The sequence below is a fragment of the Dasypus novemcinctus genome, chromosome 27 (assembly GCF_030445035.2).
Source record: "Dasypus novemcinctus isolate mDasNov1 chromosome 27, mDasNov1.1.hap2, whole genome shotgun sequence".
NCBI lineage: Eukaryota > Metazoa > Chordata > Mammalia > Cingulata > Dasypodidae > Dasypus > Dasypus novemcinctus.
The window spans coordinates 30,988,093-31,000,631 of NC_080699.1; the positions used below are offsets into that span (position 1 = coordinate 30,988,093).

At 37.1% G+C, this 12,539-nt stretch overlaps 2 pseudogenes; one reads left to right on the forward strand and one right to left on the reverse strand.

Annotated features, from left to right (window-relative positions):
• Nucleotides 1-5,874: 5,874 nt before the first annotated feature.
• LOC101444406 (ornithine decarboxylase pseudogene) lies at nt 5,875-6,689 on the reverse strand (annotated as a pseudogene).
• Nucleotides 6,690-9,321: 2,632 nt separating this feature from the next.
• On the forward strand, nt 9,322-10,236 carry LOC131276277 (olfactory receptor 8B3-like; annotated as a pseudogene).
• Nucleotides 10,237-12,539: the final 2,303 nt, after the last annotated feature.

Consider the following 12,539-nt stretch of genomic DNA (forward strand, 5'->3'; position numbering starts at 1 on the left):
TTTATACTTTATGATCTCAACAAGTACTTTTAACACATTGTTAAATAGGAGTGGTGAAAGTGGGCATCCTTGTCTTGTTCCCAATCTTACAGGGAAATCTTTTAAGCTTTCTACATTGAATATTACTTGTGGGTTTTTCATATATGCCCTTTATCATGTTGAGGAAGATTCCTTTTATTCCTATCTATTGTAGTGTTGTTGTTTTTTTTATCATGAAAGGGTGCTGTATTTTGTTGAATTTTTTTTGCATATATATAGATGATCTTTTTTTTTTCTTTTGATCTGTTTATGTGGTGTATTATATTAATTGATTTTCTTATGTTGGAATATCCTTGCATACCAGGGATGAAGCCCACTTGGTCATAGTGTATAATTCATTTGATGTGTTGTTGAATACAGTTAGCAAGCATTTTGTTGATGATTTTATCATCTAGGTTCATTAGAAAGATTGGTCTATAGTTTTCTTCTTGTGGTGTCTGTTTGGCTTTGGTATTAGGATGATGTTGGCATCATAGAATGAGTTAGGCAATGTTCCCTCCATTTCTTTTTTGGAAGATTTTAAGCAAGACTGCTGTTAGTTATTTCTGGAATGTTTGATAGAATTCACCTGTAAAGCCATCTGGTCCAGGCTCTTAGTTAGGAGGTTTTTGATGACTGATTCTATATCGTTACTTGTGATTGGTTGTTGCATCCATTAATTTCTTCTTTTGTCAATGTATGCTGCTTGTGTGTTTCTAGGAACGTGTCCTTTTCCTCTGAATTATCCATCTTGTTGGCATATAGTTTTTCAAAGTATCCTCTTATGATATTCTTTATTCTGTGACTTCAGTGGTGATATATCCTTTCTCATTTCTCATTTTATGTGTTTTGGTCATCCCTTGTTTTCTTTGTAAGTCTAGGTAAGGGTTTGCCAATTTTATTGATCATAAAGAACCAGCTTTCGATTTTGTTTATTTTTTTTCCTAGTACTTTTTTATTTTCAATTTCATTTAATTCTGCTCTAATCTTTGTTATTACCTTCTTTCTACTTCCTTTGCTGTTAGTTTGTTGTTCTTTTTCTAATTCCTCCAGGTGTGCAGTTAGGTCTTTGATTTTAAGTCTTTCTTCTTTTTTTAATGTAGGGATTTATGACTGAATTTTCCTCTCAGTTCAACTTTTGCTGACTGCATCACATCGGTTTTGAGATGTTGTGTTGTCATTTGCATTCATTTCAAGGTAGTTTCTTATTTCTTTTGCAATTTGCTCCTTGACCCACTCGTTGCCCAAGAGTATGTTGTTCATCTTCCATATTTTTGTGCCTAATCTGGTTCTCTGCCCCTTACCGATTTCTAGCTTCATTCCATTGTGGTCAGAGAAATTACTTTGTATAATTTCAGTCTTCCTGAATTCATTGAGAGTTGTTCTGTGTCCTAGAAGGTAGTCCTGTAGAATGATCCATGTACACTCAGAATGTATATCCTGCCGTATTTGGGTATAATGTTCTGTATATATCTATTAGGTCCAGATCATCTAATGTATTATTCAATGCCTTTGTTTCTTTGTTGATTCTCTCTTGAGATGTTCTGTCTAATGGTCAAAATGGTGTATTGACGTGCCCCACTATAATTGTAGAGGCATCTATTTCTCCATTTAGCTTTTCCAGTGTTTGTTTCATGTATTTTGATGCACTCTGTTTAGGTGCATTAATGTTTACCATTGTTCTTTCTTCTTGATAGATTACCCCATTTATTAATTAATATATAGTGTCCATTTTTGTCTCTTAAAATAGTTTTGCATTTTAAGTCTATTTTGTCTGATATTAGTATAGCTACTCCCACCCTTTTTTGTTACTGTTTGCTTGTAAAATTATTTTCAAACCATTCACTTTCAGCCTCCTTGCATCCCTGAGTCTAAGGTCGGTTTCTTGTAGATAGCAAATAGATGGATATTTCCATATCCATTCTGCCAATCTGTGTCTTTTCACTTGTGAGTTTAATCCATTAACATTCAGTGTTATTACTGTCACAGAATTACTTATATTAGCCATGTTTTCTTTAGGTTTATGTATGCCATATATTGTTTTATTTCTCTTCTTATCTTCTTAGTTGTTCTAACACACTCTTCCAACTCTATCCTGTTTTTTCCTTTTGACTTGCAGAACTCCCTTTAGTATTTCTTGAAGTGCCTGTTTCTTATCGAGCTACTCTCTTAATTTCTGTTTATCTGTAAATATTTTGGACTCTCTCTTCTTTTTGAATGACAGTTTTGCTGGTTAGAGAATTCTTGACTGGAAGTTTTTTCTTTTAGCACCTTGACTATGTCTTACCACTACCTTTTTGCCTCTATTGTTTCAGATGAAAAATCAGCACCTAACCTTATTGAGCTTCCCTTGTATGTGATGGTTCTCTTTTCTCTTGCTGCTTTCAGTGTTCTCTCTTAGTCTTGAGCATTGGATATTTTGACCACCGTATGTCTTGGAGTAAGCCTGTTAGGATTTATACTGTTTGGGGTGTGCTGGGCTTCCTGGACATGTATGTATATGTCTTTCAATAGGGTTGGGAAAGTTTCAGCTATTATTTCCTCCAACACTCCTTCCATCCTTTCCTTCTCTTTTCCCTCTAAGATGCCTATAATGCATATGTTTGTGTGTTTCATGCTGTCATTCAAATCCCTGAGTCCCTGCTGGATTTTTTCTATCTTTTTATCTATCTGTTCTACTATCTGTTTGATTTTAGCTGTACTGTCTTCCACATTGCTGATTCTTTCATCTGCATGTTCAAATCTGCTGCTATGTGCTTCCAATGTATTTTTGATTCTTGTATTGTTCCATTCATCACCATCATATCTGTTATCTTTTTACATATGTTTACAGTTTCCTCAGTGTGTCCTCTCAGTGTCTTCTTAATATCCTTAATCTTTTCCCTCACTTCATTGAGTTTATTCGTGATATTTGTTTGGACATTTCTGGTTAGTTGTTTAATGTTCTGCATCTCTTTCTGTTTTTTAGTTGGTTCATTAGACTGGGCCATGACTTCCTGTTCTTAGTATTGGTTGTAATTTTTTGTTGGTGTCTAGACATTAGTTTATTTGATGGGTTTGTTCAGTTGATTAGTGTCTCTTTCTAATCTAGAGTTTTATTTTGTTCTTGTTTTTGTGTGTGTGTTAAGTTTTCACTTCGACACTTCATTCCTTTTATTCTGTTCCCTTGTTGTCTATGTTCCGTTTTCTATTGGGCTTTTTATCTCTTTGTCCAATTCCCTCCAGATTGATACCCTGAAGCCTCCTTGCTCTATGGGCTCCCAAGGCAGCTCACTCAGGTAAGAGTTTGCCCCTTCTCAGCTGTTTTTTGTGAGAGATAGAGAGTGCCCACCTAAGTCGACACCATCTTCCCGGTACTCTATAGTAAGCCTTGAAATCAGGTGGTGTGAGTGCTTCAACTTTGCTCATTCACTGAATTGTTTTGGGTATTCTTATTCCTTTTGCTTTTCAGCAGATTTAAGAATCAGCTTCCTACAAAACATCCTGCTGTGTATTTAATGTAATTGCATGGAATGTATGCATCAATTTAGAGAGGTTGGCTATCTTAACATCAGTGAATCTACCAATCCATATACATAGTTTGTCTTCCCATTTATAAAGTCTTCTTTAATTTCTTTCTTAAGCATTCTGCAGGCTAGTATACAGACCAAGCATATATTTTATTAAATTTATTCCTAAATTTTTCATGTTTCTAATGGTGTTGCAATGGTGTTGCTCTTTAAATATTTAAATTTCTGTTTTTCTTTGCTACATTCTGTACCATTGCTATACTCATTTATTATTGTAGCAGTATTTTTTCGATTTGTTGCTATTTTCTTCATAGGCAATCATTTAATTTGCTAATAGATATCATCTTATTTCTTCTTTACCCTATCCCTATGCCATTTATTACTTTTTCTTTCCTTATTGCACTATGACCTCTGGCAAACCAAACCCTTATATTGGAAATCATTATTTTGTTTTTGAACTTGGTTTAAAAGATTCTTTTACCTTTACATGTCGAATTACTTTTAGATGTTTGTAATGTGCTTAGGTGTGTAATACTGATTTGTTTTCAGAAATTAAACCATTTTTTTATTCTTGAGATACACTGTACTTCTCATTATGTATGATTATTTTTATATATTTTTAAAATTGTGTTAATTTTTGAATTTTCATTTATGAAGTATGCTGATATCAGATTTCCCTTGTAACTGCATTCATTGTGAACTTTTAGAATCTGTATAAAGCTTGCCTTTCAAAATTACAATGTTTTCCTTTCTCTGTAGTTTTTCGAAGGCATTCATGAAAAATTGATAATATTTACTCTGTAAATATTTGGTGGAATTTTACAGTAATGTTCTCTGAGCCTGAAGTTTTCTTAGCAAGAGTTTTTTTAACTGAAAGTTCATTTTCTTTAATATTTATATGACCGTTCTGGTTACCTATTTTATTTTTTAAGTGAGCTTTGATATTTTTGTTCTTTCAAAGGATTTATCCATTTCATTAGCTGCCAGGATTATTTGCATACATTTCTTCATAATATTCCCCTAATTTCATTTTTTTTTTAAATTTATTTTTAAACCAGATCACAAAAGTAAGCTTTTGGCCCAATCTGCTGTTATATAAGGTACAAATCCTACAAATCTTTACTCAGTAGCTGAGGAACATCCTTTAGGAGCATGTTTTGAAAGTGAATACAAATCCATATAAGGGAAGTGCACTTGGCCCGATGGATAGGGCATCCGCCTACCACATGGGAGGTCCGCGGTTCAAACCCCAGGCCTCCTTGACCCGTGTGGAACTGGCCCACGCGCAGTGCTGTTACGTGCAAGGAGTGCCCTGCCACGCAGGGGTGTCGCCTGTGTAGGTGAGCCCCACACACAAGGAGTGTGCCCCGTAAGGAGAGCTGCCCAGTGCGAGAGAAAGTGCAGCCTGCCCAAGAATGGCGCCGCACACACAGAGAGCTGACAGAACAAGATAATGCAACAAAAAGAAACACAGATTCCCAGTGCTGCTGTTAAGGATAGAAGGAGTCACAGAAGAACACACAGTGAATGAACATAGAGAACAGACAACTGGGGGAGAGGGGAAGAAGGGGAGAGAAATAAATAAAAAATAAATCTTTAAAAAAATCCATATAAAACAATCAATCAAGTAGTTTCCATAGGAACACAGATAATTGTCAACTCATGTCCTAGTCTTCGGTATCATTGCACCTATGCCAACCCTACTCTTACAAGGACATTTCAAAACTACCAATAATTAAGTTCAATGGTCCCCCCAAATCCCTGCATTTACGCTAAACTCAAAGTAACAGCTACAGAAATGGTATTTACACATTAATCCTAACCACAGCACAGGTGGCTGGGTGGCTGTTCATCCCACTTTCCTAAGCACATAACATAGGGAGAGTGCTGGCAACCTGCTCCTCTGTCTTGGGAAACTAGTGGCTCTTGATTTGCTGCACAACTTGCCACTAGGGGATGTCACAGAGTAGATGATTGGCCTTAGAACCCATTGAAAGTGGAAGCAGCAGCAACAGCTTAAGCACCCATTTCTCAAACAGCATCCAATTGCCCATGTGAATTTCTGGCTGGTCATGGCTCTCAACCATCTGATCAAGGCCATTGCATTTGGGTCCTCATATGCAAGATGAATAATACTTCTCATCTGGTTTGCAGAAGGGGTTTTGTGTGTGCATGACCATAAAGGATGCAATTAAATGACCCATATATTCTGTCATTCATATGATACATAAAGGTTTGTTCACTCCATCTTCATTATCAGAACCTGTCTGTTCCTTAAATACAAGTTTTGGGGGCAGTGATAGTCACTGCAAGTGTGAAAGCTGATGCAACATAATATTGGCCTAGCTTAGCTATGATTTTTGTTCCAGAGCCTAATGGATAATACTTGTCTAATTCTGGATTGATGTCTAATGCTGGTGAACTCTTTAAGTTTAAGCTTCACATTGTCAGATCCAGGAAAGCCACCATTAATATCAAGTAGATCTATGCTGAAACCAACCTCAGCTCCCAGGTCAAAGACACAGCGGACATCAGAAACAGCCTGCATGGAGGTTTCAGGATTAGTACAGCCACTTCCCACACAGAAGCTGACACCGATGACAAATCGATTTCAAGCATCTTAGCCCATTCCAAAAGAAGCCTGCTGGTTTTGAGTGTGGCTCCAGATTTAACATTGAGGCAACAGAATGCTCTGGAGTCATCAGTGGCAATCCACAAGACTAACTTTGCCTTTGGATGTGCCTTGGCCACTTCCATCAACTCGACTTCGCTATCAAAAGTAATCATCTCAACTCTGTTATTGGCAGCATACTTAATTTGAGAAACTTGTTTGTAAGGGTTTGCATAGATCATCCTCTTTGTGGTCCCCCGAGACTCTGCACCAGCTGGATTTCAGTCTTGGCAGTACAGTCAAATCCTGTCTCCTGAAGACCTGGCAGCCAGAGTCTTCACTATGTATTTACTGTCATTACATTTGACCACATAGAAGGAGGTGACATGAGAAAGAGTTTTTAACCATCTCAGATATTTCTTTAGAATGTTTCCAAGGCCGGCAACATAGAAGGCAACTTTATCATCATCTGAAGAAACTTCATTAATTTTTTGGTCCAGAATATCCTTGGTGATAAAACCTTCATCAAGAAAAGCAGTGAAATGCCTCATTATTGAAGTTGTTCATGATTTCTTGATGTTTGTCCTGAAACACAAGATGATGGAAAACTAAGGGGCGGAATTTAAAGAGATTATTTCCAGCTTTCCAGGAAGGCAGTTCTCCAGGAATTCCAAATTCTGCTCAGTAAGACTTGTGCCTTTGGTGCAGCAGTGGAAATGTTCTCCTAGCGCATGGGCATCAAGGCTGGCCCAGATGAAGTCCCACAGCCTGCGCTGCCACCACCACTGCTGGCATCACACCCTCCCTGCACTCTTCCTCCTGCCTGATGGACCTCCAGCCCTAGGAGGTGCCTGAGCTGCTGGCAGAGGACAGTGGGCAGTAGGGCTGTAGGGGCCTGACCCATAATTTCCTTTTAACGTCATAGGATCAGTTACAATGTTCTCTCTTATTTCTCATGTTAGTAATTTTGGTCTATGTTCATTTTTTATCTGATCAGTCTGGCTAGAGGATTATCATTTCTAATGAACTTAAAAAGACAGGTTTTAGATTAATTGATTTTAAATAATGTGTTTCTGTTTCATATTTTATTGCTTTCTGTTGTCATTTTTAGTTCATTTTTTCTGCTAATTTTGAGTATAACCTGCAGTTCTTTTTTAGTTTCATATAAAGAAGCTTAAGTGTTTGATTTGAGACCACTCTTTTTTCCCAATATAAGCACCTTGGTTCCATAGCTATTCCTGAAATTTTTTAAGTAACTATATTACACATGTTTTCATATGTTGTAGTTATAGTTTCACTAACTTCAAAATACTTTTTATATCCCTTTTATTTCATCTTTTAATAAAGATTTTCTATTATTTTTAAGGGATACAACTTCATTGAGGTATAAATCAAGCTCCATACAATCTGCCAATTTAAAGTAGCCAACACAATGATTTTTGAATGTACGGAGTGGTGCGACTATACAGACATAAAAAAGATGGAAAGAAATGATACACTATACATATTTCCCTTCAGAGACAAGATAGTGTGGGTATGGAATTTCTCCTTAGCTCAGCCATGGGGAGGTAAAATCCCTAGAGGGCAATGAAAATTTGAGAAAAATACTTAGTCCCTAAAGAACTAAAAACGTAATACGGTCCAGGGTGTAAATATTCCCTATTTACATATTCCTTATTTCCCTATTACACATAGAGCCTGTACCCTGGAGAAGAGTCTGAGCAAGATTTTCACTTCTTTATAAGCAAATTCATTATATCATTGTACTCAGTTAAATCTTTGGGGCTTATCAAGAGGAAAATGCGATAATATTAAAGAAAGCACTTTTTTTTTTTTATTGGACTGCTTGAGAGAAATCAAATTTAAAATGCCAAATTGTGATCTGTGGTGCAGGATGATTTTTAGGATATTGGAAATTTTCTGGTCTGTGTGCTCTTAAATTCAAAGAAATCACTCTTAGAGCTTCAAAATTCCCATTCCAGTGCTTGAGGGTGGAATAACAGAGATCAAGAAAAACAGATTTCTTGTGTAAAGGAGGGTGAGTTTCTGAATTTTATTTATATTATGTCTGCCTTATTTTGAGATGGTATTTAAGAGATTAAGACACCCCACTTTCTCTCTCATTTTCTATAGCCCTTCCACTCAAGGAAAAATAGTGGAAGAATCTGTTTGAGGGGCAGCAGAGAAAGTTCAGAGATTCAGTGCCTTATGGTTCCTCCATCTCACAGAGTAAGTTCTCTCTCCATAGAGGGAACTCTGAGTTGACTGTTGTGAGTGAATGTGACTTTGGGCAGTTATTAATCATCTCCTATAATAATCTGGTTCCTTATTTGGATCTGGAAACATTATTCATGGTTTCCACTCAACGAGGGTCTAATCTGCATGAGACAGCAGCTCCAGATTCCTGGTGCCTCTATTTCAGATCTTACTGGTGAAGGGGTCCTTAGGTAAATAATGATTTGATGTAATGAGAGAAAATGATTGTCCTCATCCATGTTGCTTTTCTCTTCTCCCTTGTTTTTTTCAGCAGTTATATTTTCATGTGACAGCTCTAATTTTCACATATTAGGTTAATTAGTACATGCTTTTTATTGTATTTAGTTTTAAGGACTAATACTGGGAAATCTGTGTTCCTTGATTGTGGGGAGCCGCCCGGAGCTACGTGCATTTGCGGTCTCCAGCAACATGGCAGTTTTCATAAGTACGCCTACTCCACCCCTGTGCTTCCGCCTTCTTCTTCCCCTTTCCCCAGTTTCCCGGGCAAAAAGTGTCGCGCCTGCGCAACAAGATGTTGAAGCCATGACTAGCATTGAAGACTCGCAACCTATAGCAAGTGGTGTAACAGCATTTTATTGCCTTATATGGAAGAGCCGCTTCATCAGCCTATCACCCCCTGCTAATACCCTCCCCTTAGTATATATTCTGATGCTCTACCCTCAATAAACAGAGACTTGATCAGAATCCTGTCTTGTCTCCATTTCTCTCGCCTCTTGTCCCCCAATTCCCACTCCCTCTTTCAGGTGCCGGTTCGTTTGACCTGCGGGCCTGGTCACTTGATATCAGGGGTAAAGGCAGAGTCTATGTGTTCATGTTGTAAAAGTCTCAGGTACTCCCATGGGAGGAGATAATGTAGGAAGATATGGGTTGCCTCTAATCAAATGCTGTTTCTTATTCCATAGATACCCCAGACAAGAATGACTCCTAGAAATGACTCCTGTGACTGAATTCATACTGGTTGGGTTAACAGAACACCCAGACCTCCAACTCCCGCTGTTCTTCCTGTTTCTAACAATGTATGTGTTCACCATGCTGGGAAACCTGGGCTTGATAACTTTAACTGGACTGAATTCTGATCTTCACAACCCCATGTACTTTTTCCTCTTTAACTTGTGCTTCAGTGACCTCTGTCATTCTTGTTTTGACCCCCAAAATGCTCCTTAACTTTTTATCAAAGAAGAATATTATCTCCTACCAGGGATGCATGGCATAGCTCAACTTCTGCTTTTTTATCATCTCTGAGTGCTATGTGCTGACATCAATGGCCTGTGATCACTACGTGGCCATCTGTAACCCACTCTTGTGTAACATTGCCATGTCCCCTAAAGTGGGCTCCTACCTTATTTTTGTTTCATATTTGATGGCATTTTCTAGTGCTATGGTCCACATAGGATGCATGCTGAGGTATTTCTGTGATGCCAATACCATTAATCATTATTTTTGTGACATCCTCCCTGTGCTCCAGCTCTCCTGCATGAGCACCTACGTCAGTGAGCTGGTATTGTTCATTGTAGCAAGCATCAATATGTTTGTGCCCATTATCACCATCTTTACCTCTTACGGTTTCATTCTTTGCAACATCCTCCATATCCGTTCCACTGAGGGCAGGTCCAAAGCCTTCAGCACCTGCAGTTCACACATAATGCTGTATCTCTGTTCTTTGGATCAGGTTCATTTATGTATCTCCAGCCATCTTCTGAATTGCCTATTGATGAGGGAAAGATTTCCTCTGTCTTTTATACCACCGTGGTTCCTGTGATGAACCCCTTAATCTACTGCTTAAGGAAAAACGATGTTAAACTTGTCCTTAGAAAGCCCTGAGTAGGAGGATGTTTCCATAATAAACAGGATCTCAAATGTCAGTACTTTCAGGACAAGTGTGTTTTGAATTACAATAATTCAAAATAATTACAAATATTTGGTAGTAACTTTTTTTTCCTATTTTTTTTTCTTATAATGATGAAGGAAATTTGAGTCTTCTCTCCATAGTTTATTTCTATAATCGCTTGAGTAGGTCTTTTTCTTTTCCATAACATTTGCACTTTTTTTTCCCTCCTTCTCAACTTTTGTTCCTTTTTGAAAATAACATTCAGGAAGGAATTATATTATATAGGTATTTTATTATCAGTTTGAACTTTCCTTTTGTTTTCTTCCTGGAATCAGAGTATTAGCTTTGCAGTGAATGAATAAAATAACACTAGAGAGACATTTTGTCATTGGAGGGGTTACCCTTGTCAGTTGGAAGAATGATTCAAACATTACATCTGTTCTCCAGTTTTTCATCCTCTACTAAGCAGATTTATGGCACATTCAAATGCCAGTGGTTCAAAAGATAGAAGATTCCATAAAGAGAATTAAGAGCAAACCCCTTTGTAGATGTTACACCATGCACTACTCTTTTTAATGAGGTAATTTTTAATTTACACCTAAACAAATATATAATAGATGGCCAATATATGTTTATTGCTTAGACAGGGAAGTGAAATCCAGAGAAGCTAAGGATTCATTTAAAGTTACACAGCTTCTTAATAAAAAAGCCTGGAGTAAATTCTAGGTTTTTGGATTTAAGTCCCTTCCTCTTAGTAGTATACTTTGCTTCTGCTTTATTTTATTTGTTTCATTTCAGTAGACATACAATATGAGAAAACATTCTGTTTTGAAATTGACTATGCTTTGTTTGGGAGGATACATGAATTTCTTTTGGGGGGTTGCTATTTTTATTTAGGTTTGTAGGGTTAGAATAGTTTACAGGTGATTGGCTCAAATACAGAACTGACTTATTCTGCAAAATAAAAAAGAATGAATTTAGAATGTTTGATGGTGCTGTTTTTCAGAGAATCTGGGTATGAGAAAGGATACCAGCAATATATTATTAGGCCAGGATCTAAATAAGCACATAGTTAATAATAAGTAATTCACCCTGAATTTTTTTCAGGTGCCATAGTGTGCTGTCATTCTCCACTGTCCTTAAAGCTGTGAGAACAATTAATGTTTCACAATGACTATAGTTGGGGATTGAATTCTGCCCACCTTTAGGACATATTCCAGGCTTAATCCAATTGCTGTGATGGGGAAACTATTTCTAAATGGACCTTTGAATATGTTATCATTAATTAGGATGTGGACTCATTTGTGAGTAGAATCTTTGAAGATCATATTTAGATAAGGTAAAGTTGAATTGGTGTGGGCTTTAATCCACAGGGGTGGGTTCTTAAAGTAGAGGAAAATTGGATGCAGTCAGTCAGGAGAAGCCAGAAGTCTGTAGAAGAAGAAAACCAGAATATCCAGAAAATAAACCAGTATGAAGGAAAATAAGGTGACAGAGGCAGAGATACAAGCTATGAAACCCCAAGATTGCCAGCAAGATACTGCCAGAACATTATAAACCCCTGGAGAAATCATGGCCTTATTAAGACCTTGATTTTATTCTGTTGCACCGAAACCAGGCTGCAATAAACACTGGTTGGGTAAGACAACCCATTGTGTGTGAATTGTCATAGCTGCCCTCATAAACTAAGATATGATGTATCAAGGGACGATTGAAACATTTTGGGATAACTTTAATTACTATTTTACCATTTTTTAAATGTCCACCCAATATTTAGTCATTGGGAATTTTAGTGTTGGCAATTTGCCTGCTTGTTTTCTAGACGTTTAGCATTGCTAAAACCTTCTCCTTTAGTCTTAAATGACCATTCCTTATGAACCTGCTTGATTTCCACTTAAGTTATATAATTATAAAAGTTCACCTAGGCTTTAGTTTTTCCTTTCCTTTTTTTCCTTTTCTTTGCACTCCTTTTCACTTTGAAAAGTTATTTACCTATTGAAAAAAAAAGTATCTCTAGATAAGTACCTGTGCTATTTGTGATGTTCTGTAGACATTGCAGAGGCACCAATGTTTATTCCTATACCGGATAAATATGGTAAGTTCCCTATCTCTTGGGGTTATGTGAACACTGCAGCCCACTCACCTGCACACATGAGTACCAGGTAGTATCCAAATATCCTTATTCTTATCAGTATCATTACTGGTATTTGAAGCAGGATTTGATGAAATTCCTTCATTCTGTACTGTACATGCAGCTTGAGGTAGAACCAAATTCCTGATTTTTATCCTTTAGTTC